Source organism: Ornithorhynchus anatinus, chromosome 6, assembly GCF_004115215.2.
Source record: "Ornithorhynchus anatinus isolate Pmale09 chromosome 6, mOrnAna1.pri.v4, whole genome shotgun sequence".
NCBI classification, from domain to species: Eukaryota; Metazoa; Chordata; class Mammalia; order Monotremata; family Ornithorhynchidae; genus Ornithorhynchus; species Ornithorhynchus anatinus.
Genome location: NC_041733.1, coordinates 33,007,238 through 33,019,861, shown reverse-complemented (window position 1 = coordinate 33,019,861; position 12,624 = coordinate 33,007,238). Strand labels below are relative to the sequence as shown.

The window sequence follows — 12,624 nt, the reverse complement described above, 5'->3', positions numbered from 1 at the left end:
GTTAAGTTCTTTGCAAGGGAAAGGCAAGGAGCTCAATAAGTTTCATCTCCAATGTGCTTCATAAGCACTGACCTGAGACATTCAAATTCTCATTTTACAGATGGGAAAACTGATACCGTAAAGGAAGTGAGAGCTAGGATTAGAAAGCGTCTGTCTTTTTTCTCTCCCGATGTCAGTCTAACACGGACAAAATATATTGCTTTCTCTAGGCTGCTAACGTGATCTCGCTCAGTTCCTCTAATATTCTCAAGTAACCAATTTACAAGGGTTTCTTTTCCTGCTAGCTGGTGATTATAGAGCTCCATTTCTAAAGAGTGACTTTCTCCAAATCATTCCCAGTAATATAGAGTCAAGGTCCATTTAATTCACCGGGTTGACGTTGGTGAGTTTTTTCCTGCCTAGGTTATTGCTTACTTTGGTTTCCTCAAGATGACAAGGTTAAGGCTGTACTAAAATACACTTTATCCTAGGGCTAAGCCAAGTGGACACAACTGTTCATTTGTTTACAGAGAGGTGAATTTCTGGAAAAAAAAAATTAGTAGCACTCCTAAGAGTTGCACTGTATTGTCATGCAGTGATAAAATGAATTATGTCCATACCAATAACATTCAAAAATTGAATTCATCTAACTCGTTTTTTCAAAGCTTTCCTTTACCAATCAATATTTATGTAGTGTATTTTACTTATGATATCTATTAGGCACTTATTATGCGTTAAGCAATCTTCTAACCACTAATATAGATTCAAGTTAATCAGGTTGGGCACAGTCGCTGTCCCACCTGGGGCTAACAATCTAAGTAGGTGTGAGACCAGGTTTTAAATCCCCATTTTACAGATGAGGAAATTGAAGCAAGGAGAAGTTAAATGACTTGCCCAAGATCACACAGCAACCAACTGACAGAGCTAGGATTAGAACCCAGTTCCTCTGATTCCCAGGTCTGTGCTCTTTCCACGAGGCCACGCTGCTGAACGCTTACTACGTACTGAGCATTGAACTGAATGCTTGGAGAAGTAAAATAAAATAGAGTTGCTAAACACTATCCCTGCCCACAAGTAGTATAGAGAAGGAGACAGATGTTAAAAATGAATTACAGAAGGGGGAAATGGCATCGTGTAAGGATATTAGATATATGTACTGTCAAAGTGAGGGTGGGGTGAATATCAAGTGCTTAAAGGTTATAGCTCCAACACAGCGGGGAGGGCGGGCAGAAGAAATGAGGGCATAGTCAGGGAAGACCCCTTGGAGGAGATGTGATTTTAGGAGAAGCAGCGTGGCTCAGTGGAAAGAGCCCGGGCTTGGGAGTCAGAGGGCACGGGTTCTAATCCCGGCCCTGCCACTTGTCAGCTGTGTGACCGTGGGCAAGTCACTTCACTTCTCTGTGCCTCAGTTACCTCATCTGTAAAATGGGGATTAAGACTGTGAGCCCCACGTGGGACAACCTGATTCCCCCGGGTCTACCCCAGCGCTTAGAACAGTGCTCAGCACATAGTAAGCGCTTAACAAATACCAACATTATTATTATTTGGATGGAGAGAAGAGGGTACTTTAGAACTGTTGTGAAGGTAGAACCTATAGAATTTGTTTACGCTGAATATGGATGTAGTGAGTGTGGACAACTTGCTCAAGGAGCTAAGTACTTAGTCCCCTCTGGATTACGAGCTCATGGTTGATGGGGTATGTGTTTGTTATATTATTGTGCTCTTCCAAATGCTTAGTATAATGCTTTGCACAGAATAATTACTCAATACAGTTGAATGAATCAGTGAATACCAAACTTTTGTCACAGTAAGTGCTCAATAAATAAGACCGATTGATTCTGTCGAGGAACCGTAGGAGGGAGATGGGACGATAACTGGTGGGAGTTGTGGGATCAGAGGAAGGTTTCTTTTTTTTTAAGATAGAGATACATGAACGTGTTTGAAAGCAGTGCAATGAATAGCACACCCTTATCCAGAGCTCAAGCATCACCATGCTAGACGCTGGGTCAGTAAGGAGATATCCCCCACTCTGAAGCCAGACCCTTTCAGGGAAATGAGGAAAAAAAAAAGTATTCAATAGCTATAATCCTCAACAATGAATAAAGCCTGACTCAGAGACTAGTAGTGTGATACGGAGAAAGTATTTACTGTGCTGGATTGCTGGGTTGCTTTCTTCTGGTTATTTACTCTTTTTCTTGTAGCTTGAAATTCCTCTCAAGTACTATCTGTGGACCAGAACTGACTGTCCTTTTGCCCGGACTTCTGATTTGCTTGGCCAAGCAGCTGGATTATTATTTACCTGTAGAAAGGTTTGTCAGTTTCTTACAAGCAAAACAAAGCCAATATTAAATATTTTTGAAATACATTTCATTTGGTTAAAACAACTCCGGGGAGCCTTGAATGGAACATGATGTTTATGTCTTGTTCACTGTAAGCAAACTGTGATATTTTGTCAAGGCGGCTGAACAGATACCTCCTGCTTTATAATGGCCCTGTGGTAATCAGGGAATCAATCAGTTGAAGCTGTGTTGCCGGCCTGACTTTCAGTCCAATAAAGGGGGATTGGTAATTAGCTTTTCTTTGGTTGAAATTCACTTGCACTCACCCAAAAAACCTTGGTTATTGCTTATGGGCATATCAAGAAGATGAATGTAATAATTTGTCAGAAGTTTCATTTTCTATATAAATATAAGGCATTCGTGGGATTGAAAGTAGGATATTGTGAACTCTTTGAGACCACAAAAGGCCTTCTTTCCCCTCTCCCCCCTCACCTCCCTTCAGATCTTTCCTCTAAAGTCACAACTGCTCCCTTGTATTCCCTGTCTTTCACTTGGTTTCCTACCACTTTCTGTGCGGGTCTTGTCTTGCGTGACATCCCGTTTCCAAGCAATAATAATAACTAATAATAATTATGGCATTGGTTAAGCGCTTAACTATGTACCAATTACTGTACTAAGTGCTGGGGTGTATACAAGCAGATCCTTTATCTCTTTCTATCTACTATTTTGTCAGTGTTATTGTGTGTGTGTCCCACTGTTTGATTCCCCATGAATAGTGACTGTATTTATATGTCTCCATGCATTTCCACGAATACCTCTTTTCCTTTGTACTTCTGTGGTGGGGGGCAAAGGGTGGGTGGTGGCCGGGGGACAGTCATATTGTGATATGGTGGCTAAACTACTGAGTTGCCCCCTGACCCCCACCGACCTATGGTCTCCCTGTCTCCAGGCTTTCTGTCCTCCAACCCAACCCACCACGGTCTTCCCTGTGTTCAAACTTCCAAAAATCTTGCCTTCCCTGACGAACTCTGAAGAACCCTAAAGCCACCTCCAACACCTTTTAGGTATCCACAACACTTATCTGATGTATATTCAGTTGTATACCTCATTATATCCATTATACATTCTGATCTCTCTATTTGTCAATATTTTTTTAAGTCTGTGTGTCTCCCTTCTTCATCATATTAGTCATCTTCCTTGTAGGCAGGGAATATATCCCTTGACCCATCTCTTGCTTCTCTCGCGCTATGCACTGCACTCAATGGATGTTCGATAAATACAGTTACTACTAATGACCGTTTCTTAGAAGTGAGAGGGAGCAAAAGTTGAGGAACCTGGTCTCCTGTGTTCTCCCTCCTTCTAACGCTCCGGGTCTGGTTCAGGGCGCTAGTCAAGCTCAGTGTCGGCACGGAGAACCTCGTCTAGACGATAAGCTCGTCGTGGGCCGGGAATATGTCTGTTATATTGTTGTACTCTCCCAAGTGCTTAGTACAATGCTGTGCACACAGTTTAAGTGCTCAGTAAATACAAGTGACTGACCAATTGACTACTGTGGTCAGAATGGAGGCGAGGGCAGATTAAAGCAGGTGAGGATGAGTTTCATCTTACCCTCCCAAGATCCTTGTGAGGATGGGAGAAGTGAGTCTAATCCCCATTGAACGGATGAAGAAACTGAGGCACAGAGTGGTTCACCAAGGTTGTCTTAGGATGTAAAGCTGCCCAGGGGTAGTGGGCTCTGGGATTCAGACCTTCTGGCTCCTAATATCCACTGCCTTTCCACCAGAGTCCCTGTCAGTCCCTAATATTCAAAATCATTGAATGATGGCTCTTCATTTCACTCCGTAGAAAGTCATTCCCCTCTCAGGGTTGCACCTGGAGAGTTTCCAGTACTGTCCCAGTCTCAACTACGGGAGGGAAAGTCAAGCAGAGCCATATACCCATTCCATTCCTCGCTGGCCAATGGCTAGCGAGTGGAAGGCAATCTGCTACAAGACAAAACTCACCCGTACTGGGCAGCAGCGGCATGGGAGAGAGTCAAGGGTGGAGACTCAGGTTTACTGTGTAGAAGGAAGCAATGGTAAACCACGTCTGGATTTTACCAAGAAAACTCTATGGCTCCACTACCAGAACAATTGCAGCTGGAGAGCGGGGCGTTCTGGGAGAGATGTGTCCGTGGTGTCACCATGGGTCGGAAATGACGGCATAAGGCAAGACAAGCAAGTCATTTCAATACTGGGCTATTATTTTTGAGTTTTTCAGATCCAGATGATCCAACATTTTTACTTACTACACAGCCTATCTTCTTTTTACTACCAGCCATTCATGCTTTGATCAGAATTCATTTGCCTGGGCCAAATTTCATCCATCAACCATTTCAATATGTCTAAGCTTGTCATCATCATTAACATCCTCACGGAACTAGGTAACCTTCAAATGACAGTACACGCATATGAAATAGGACCTTACTGTGGCTGATGCTCCCAATACTAAATAGCTCAGAAGATTTTTGGCTCCCTTGGCAAAGACGTTTGGCATAATGGAAAAGGTGGTGACCTGGGGGTCAGAGGACCTGATTTCTAGTCCCTGCCCTGCCACTTCTTGTGACCTTGGGCAAATCGCTTATTCACCGATTAGCTTGTATCTATCCCAAGTGCTTAGTTCAGCACCTGGCACATAATAACAGCTTAATAAATCACATTTTTAAAGAAATAGCATTCCCCCCAACCCAGTGACTTTGGTGATAACCCATCAAAGACTGTGGGGGCTTAGCGACTTCAAGAATCTCCCCAAACTGAACCTCTAAAGCCCTAACCCCTCCTGAGGACATCCAAAAGTCCATGACGTAACCTTAATGAGCAGAGAGAGACACACTGTCCCTTTAATTGACTTAGGATGAAATCACTGGTCTAGTAAGAAGTGCCAGCTTTGAAAGGGGTGTGATACACTCTTCCCATCTGAATTTTCCTTCAAATTTAATTTAAAAATAAGCATACTATGCCGCTTAGGTAAAACACCTTGTCACCTGAGAAACTTCATTAAATTGCCATGATAATTTGCTTTATATCTAGAGGGTCATCCTAAAGAGTTACCTTGGATTTTACAAAATAGACTAAAGAGTGGTTTTTTAAAAAAATACACATACAGATATGACCATCATGGGCTAAAATACACTAAACATTTAAAAAGTCCCTAAATAAACATAAGTAATGCTTTTCAAAAACTCCAATCTTAGACATTCCCCATTCAATCCTAGTAAAGAAATTTCAGAGAGGTCTGTCCAGGAAAGAAATTAATTTCTGAAACAGAGAGCTCACTTGCTTGAATCTTGATTATCCATTGATTTCTGAAACCATTTTAATGACTGATTAGAAAGAGATTGGACAAAATAATGAAAATGGCATGATCACCAAACAGATCTCTGAACCAAAATGACATTTCACAAAAACGGTGATCATAAAGAAAAGCACCAAACCTCAATCATAGGGGCAAATGTATCAAGAGAGAGCCAGGGTTAAAATAATCCCCAGATAACCTGAGTCAAACAATCAGTGGTTTTTACTGAGCACTTACCGTATGCAGAGCATTGAACTAAGCCCTCGGGAAAGTACTATACAAGAGAGTTGGTAAGCATGTTCCTTGACTACACAAAGCTGAAGTCCTTTCACTTCTCTGCTATCCCCTATTGTTTTTCTCCTTGGTGGAGAAAGTATTAATTGTTAATAAAATGGAAGATATAGGCAGCACAGGGCTGTGTGTAACCCATAACTAAATAATTGTGATTTAGCTGAACAGAGTATAAAAGGGAAGCAGCGTGACCTAGTGGAATAGAGCATGGGCGTCAGAAGAATCGGCGTTATAATCCTTCCTTGGCCACTTGTCCTCTGTGTGACCTTGGCCAAGTCACTTCACTTCTCTGGGCCTCAGTCACCTCATCTCTAAATTGGGAATTAAGATCGGGAGCCTCGTGTGGGACGGGGACTGTGTCCAACCTCACTACCTTATATTTAGGTCAGTGCTTAGTACAAAGCCTAGCACATAGTAAGCACTTACGAATACTATAAAAAATACCGTAAGCATCCATAGATGGTAAAGGTGGAGAAGAGTAGATACTACTCACATTTTAGGCTGTGGGTCTATCTGACATCAATAATCTGAACCTCAGAGAAGAAATAGAGAAGCAGCGTGGTTCAGTGGAAAGAGCACGGTCTTGGGAGTCAGAGGTCGTGGGTCCTAATCCCGGCTCCGCCACCTGTCAGCTGTGTGACTCTGGGCAAGTCACTTAACTTCTCGGTGCCTCAGTTACCTCATCTGTAAAATGGGGATTAAAACACTGAGTCCTTCGTGGGACAGCCTGATTACCCTGTATCTACAAACTTAGAACAGTGCTCGGCACATAGTAAGCGCTTAACAAACCAACGTTGTTATTATTATTATTGATTATACGTGCAAATATCTTTCCTTGTCCCTGGATGTGAAATAGTACAGATAGGCATTATTATTATCATTATTACATTACTTGTCAAGTACCTACTATGTGTCAAGCACTGTTCTAAGAGCGGGGGTAGGTACAAGGCAATCAGGTTGTCCCATATGGGGCTCACAGTCTTAATCTCCCATTTACAGATGAGGTTATGAGACACAGTGATGTTAAGTGACTTGCCCAAAGTCACACGGCTGGTAAGTGAAGCCTGGATTAGAACCTACAACCTCTGACCCCTAAGCCCGTGCTCTTTCCACTAAGTCACACACAGTTTAAGTTTAAATGTGGTATTGCATCCGCATTTTTTCTCTGGAACAGAGAAGTTAAGTGACTTGTCCAAGGTCACACAGGCAAGTTGCGGAGCTGAGATTAGAACCCAGATCCTCTGACTTCCAGGCCTGTGCTCTTCCCACTAGGCCACACAACCTCTTATTGGCAACCTAGAAGAATTGCTCTAGAGGTTGCATATTGTGCCTGAAGTAAGTCCAGGTATTACCGTCCTAAAGACCTTCGGACACTACAGTTTTCCTTCTTTTTCACTATGAACTCCTTGAGTCGAGGGATCACGTCTAGTGTGCTCTCCCAAGTGCTTGGTACAGTGCTCTGTACAAAGTAAGCACTCAAACAGTGCTCAGCACATAGTAAGTGCTTAACAAATGTCATAATTATTAATAAATTACAGTGATTGACCTATTGATTTCCTTCACATCTTCAGTTGGGTCGAAATCTCAATGCCAAACACTATGTTGGGTCTCTCAAAGGTCACCCCAGGCTTTGTGATTCAGCTTTTACCATTTTTGCATCATTGTACAAATTAGGTTAGCTTCACCTGAACAGGTTTGGCCATTCATATCGAAAATCGGGTTCTCAGTAATCAGGTGCTTTCCCCTGGTAAATATTGGTGATACTGAGTCCAGCGGCGGCAAAGTTAATTTAAGATTGACTCCAATCCTTGACCCTTTTCAAGAGCCTGCAAAGCACAGGGCTGAGTCCTGCAAGTATCAGCAAAATTCAAATTGAGGGAAATCAATAACCCACTTTTTAAAAGAATATGCAAGGAACAGCCTAGGCAGCAGCTGGCAGCTCTGTTGATGTCTGGGCCAATTAAGAAGTATGTAAGAAATCTCACAAAAAAAGGACTCAGACTGTCCAACCTCAACAGGATACTTTTCAGCCATTTCAGAACAGAATTCACCAAAAAAGATAGGAAATCAATGGCACATAACATAAATAGAACTTTTTTTAAATTTTGTTTCACTGTTTTAATAGGAGTCCTTAAAACACTTACTATCTGCCAAGCGCTGGTGTAGATATAAGATAATTAGGTTTGCCACAGACCCTGTCCCACGTAGAGCTCAGAGTCTTAGTGAGGGAGGACATGTACTGAATCCCCATTGTACAGTTGAGGAAACTGATGCACAGAAAACTTAAATGACTTGTCTAAGGTCACTCAGCAGGCAAATGGTGGAGTTGGGATTAGAACCAAGGTCATCTGACTCCCAGGTCCAGGCTCTTTTTACTAGATCATGCTGGTTCCCAAATGTTAAGCAGAAAATTCTTAAAAATATTTCTGTTGGGTTTGCCTGTGTAGATAGTCATTCATTCATTCAATAGTATTTAGTGAGCGTTTACTGTGTGCAGAGCACTGTACTAAGCACTTGGAATGTACAACTGGGCAACAGATAGAGACCATCCCTCCCATTGACGGGCTCACAGTCTAATCGGGGGAGATGGACGGACAAAAACAAGACAACATAATCATGATAAATAGAATCAAGGGGATGGACATCTCATTAACAAAATAAATAGGGTAATGAAAATCTATACAAATGAGCACAGTGCTGAGGGGAAGGGAGAGGGGGAGGAGCAGAGGGAAAGGGGGCTTAGCTGAGGGGAGGTGAAGGGGGGAAGGGGGAGAGAGCAGAGGGCGGAGGGGGAGCAGAAAGGGAGCAGAGGGAAAAGGGGAAGCTCAGTCCGGGAAGGCCTCTTGGAGGAGGTGAGCTCTCACGGCCGTAGTTATAGGCCAGCTACATTTGGCCCCCACCAACCATAATTCAATTAATTTGGCTAGCGGCCAGCAGAGCGATCATCAACCAGAGGATATTTTGCCATGCTTAGCTCAGAAGATCTCCATTTACAAGATAGATTATATGACTTTCAACATGGAAATGCATAAGTAGTAAGCACCATAATAGATTAAAAACATGACAGGGACATATTGTAATTTTCTCAAGATATCGTGCAGTCTTAAATCATTTCTTCTTTCCCTTCCCAGAAGACTCTTAAACAATTTGTAAATCATTTCCTGCCCTAGCAGCATATGGTAATACTAGTTTACAATGTTCCCTTTGTCATATTCATGGAAAATTAACATACTAATTGCAAGAAGTTCCATGGAGGAAGAGAGGCTGTATTTTCGGGAAAGAGGATTTTATCGGGGAAAATCCCTATGTTGGCTCCAAATTTAAGGGAAAAGCCTAATTTCAAATGCTGGATTGATTTTATGTGGATCATTCTCATGCCGTTGGAGGTCTTCCTCAGGGACCATCATCACCATCAATGGTCTTTACTGAGCACTTACTAAGTGTGGAGCACTGTATTACATATTTGGAAGATCACAATACAACAGTGTTGCTGGATATAGTCCTGAGGGTTCATTCCAAGATCCTTACTTCAGCAGATCTATACGGTTGAATGATAAAAACAACAACAACAGCAAAAACGAAACATTTGGAGATTTTCCATCCTTAAAGTTTGCTTCTCCATCTGAAGCTACCGTCTCAGAAGTCTGGGAGTTGAATAAAGGAAACAGTCAAGTCACCAGGCACCAGGATCAAGGAGCAGACCCAAGGATGCAATCTTACAAGAAAAGGATGGGTCGCAATCTAAAGTTGTTTTTTTTTGAAGTCTCCCAATACTGAAGGAAGCAAAATTACCAGTAGCAAATCTTTTTATCATTAGTTGACTAACGAGGTCAATTATTTTACGGCTGTTAAAAATTCTGTAAATCTGTTTCAACTCACATTAAGTTTCTTGATGCATAATTGGGCAATGAATGAAGTTAAGTGTCACAGATTTGTTATGGTGAAAAAAATGCAAGTAAATAGAATAGTTTGAATGGGTATGCGTGAAACACAGGAGAGATTTTGTCATTTCTTTAACAGTTTTCCTACCTCTGAGCTCCTTTGTGAGCAGAGTACATGTCTACCAACTGTCTTAGTAAAGTGCTCTGCATTCAGGAAGTACTCAATAAATATCATTGATTGATTCATGGAATTCCATTCTCTTCTGAACATCTCAGAAGAAAAGGGAACGTATCTACCAACTCTGTTGTACTGTACTCTTCCCAAGCACTGAGTACGGTGCTTTGCACATAGTAAGCAATGAATAAATACCATTTATCTCTGTGCACTTTCACTCTTCTCCACCTCATATTACTGATTCCCTTCTCTACTGAACCTTGTTCCTTTCCCTTTCCCTCTTGACTTAACTTGCTCATAACCTTCTTTCTCCCATTCCTCGTTTTCTCCTTGAGAGTGTCATGGGAAAACGGAAGGAAACAATATAAGTGATGTTGAAAAATAATGGATTTCCTGTTTGACAGTAATCAATCAATTAATCAGTGGTATCTGTGTGAAGAGCACTTTACTAAGTGCTACTTGTCTGCTGTGTGACCTTGGGCGAGTCGCTTCACTGGGCCTCAGTTACGCCATCTGTAAAATGGAAATTGAGACTCTGATCCCCACATGAGATAGGGACTTGGTCTAACCTTATTTGTTTCTCTCCGCCCCAGTGCTTAGTCCAGTGTCTGGCATGTAGTGAGTGCTTAACAAATACCAAAATTACTATTATTAGTTCCTTATGGTTGGAGACCATGAGCTAATCCTGATAAGCCTCAGTTGCATTAGAAATGGCTGAGGGAGGGCGTTTCAGTCACAACAACTATGTGCCTATACGTGCAAGTTCTTCAAATAGTAAAGGACTCCATCAGGATTGCACGACTAAGAAGTGTCACTGAATCCTGCTACCCAAGTAATTATGAAATCTTCCATCAAGAATGAAGGATAAGCCTCAGATCTAGGAGATCAGGCCCGAGAATCTGTATGCTGGACTTGATGAGAAGGATAATTTTTGTGCTGCTTGTTTTGTTTTTGTAGTATCATTCCCACTCTCTTGACTCTGCAACAAATAAAATTTATTGATTGATCGTCTGTCCGCTTCCTGCCAGGACCCAGACAGTGATAGGAAAGTAGGCAAGAGTCCAGCATATTGCAAGGTGCAGGAAATGTTTTTTTATTTAAAGTAGCCATTAAACTACGTGACCTCTGGATGGTTCTGATGCTATGTCATAACACCACACGTCAAGAAGTGGTCGCTTAGTGCTTGACACAGAGTCAGCGCTCACAAAATACTATTATCATTATTATTCATTTGATAAAATCCTTGAGAGTTAGACAGAGCAATCAGTGAATGGATCTTGGAGGAATTCTTGCTTTTAGTGAAGCCAGATTTTCAAGCAAAGATACCCAAGCGAATTAAGAACCGGGGTGAATGGGAAAGGCCACTTCATTTAGAAATTAATGATGCAGATGTGAATGAGTCAACCGAACCTCATTCAGATGATTCATTGTCCATCAAAGACCTCAGTGAATTTTGACAAGATGAAAGATACCTGCACTGAAAGATGCCAAAGCCCAAGAAGAATTTGTAGATTCCCTATCACCAGTGAAAAATCTCATGTTGAAAAAAGGCTTGCATAAATTTTCAACCTATAGATTGATCGGCTTTCTTGAAAATAAAACAAAAATTTAATTGAACAAGAAAACCCTAATGGAGAGAGAAGACCAAAGAACTTCAAATGTCTAGGTACGGTAATAATAATGACAAGAATGATGATAATAAAAAATATTTGTGAAGTACTTATATAATATGCCAAGCACTATACTAAGCACTGGGGAAGAAAAGAGATAATCAGGTCGGATACAGTCCCTGACCCACAGGGGCTCTTACTCTAAGGTAGAGGCAGAAAAGTACGTATTGAATCCCCAGTTTACTGATGAAGAAACAATAATGATAATATTTGTTAAATGCTACTATGTGACAGGCACTATACTAAGCACTGGGGTGGATGGATACAAGTAAATCAGGTTGGACACAGAAAAATTAAGTGATTTGTCCAAGGTCACACTGCAGGCAAGTTGAGGAATTCATGTTCCTTCTACTAGGCCAAGCTGCTTCCAAAGAATAAAAAATGGATGTCATTTTTTATACAAATGATATATTCGAGTTGAAAAACCATGACCACAGCCACCAGAACACATTTCTACTTCGACAGCCTCCTGCAAAGACTTATCAAATTGATTTATCTCACTTGCGGTGGAAAGGGGGAAAGTGAGGATTTACTTTCCGTAGTGCTCGCCAGAATGTTGCAGTACAGTTTGGGAATCCTGTAGGATGGGGGATCTAGCTCGGGTGGCATCACTGGAGTGTCATCGATAAGACTGCATCATGGTCTGTCTTTGGTCCCCAAAAAAGCCACCCAAAAGGTCCTGTTTGACGTTGTTCAGGGAGTTGCAAGGAAGAAAAGGAGAAAAACGACACTTTCAAGGAAGCAAACTCAAAGCTTGACTACTGACCTCTTTAGAGAGTGTTCCTCAGGGAAGCCAACCTTCTGCTAGGTCTTGATAAAGGTGGGAAGATTTCTGTTCTTTCTCTTTGTCCCTCTTGATGCTGAGTGTTTAGATGAGCCCCAAGGCCCTTGGGTAATCAGATGGGGAGAAAGACCAGGGAAGAGTAGATAATGTGTGTTTCCTGGTATAAATCTTATTTTGTGGGTATAGGATTTTTCCTTGAATTTAGTTCCTTGCATGATGTCAAAGAAAGAGG

At 41.7% G+C, this 12,624-nt stretch overlaps 1 non-coding gene across 1 annotated transcript; it reads left to right on the top strand.

Moving 5' to 3' along the window:
* Positions 1–4,112: 4,112 nt before the first annotated feature.
* Positions 4,113–4,251, top strand: LOC114813066. The gene has a single exon (XR_003760678.1). It is a non-coding gene; the product is annotated as a small nucleolar RNA SNORA7 (small nucleolar RNA).
* The last annotated feature ends 8,373 nt before the right edge of the window (positions 4,252–12,624 follow it).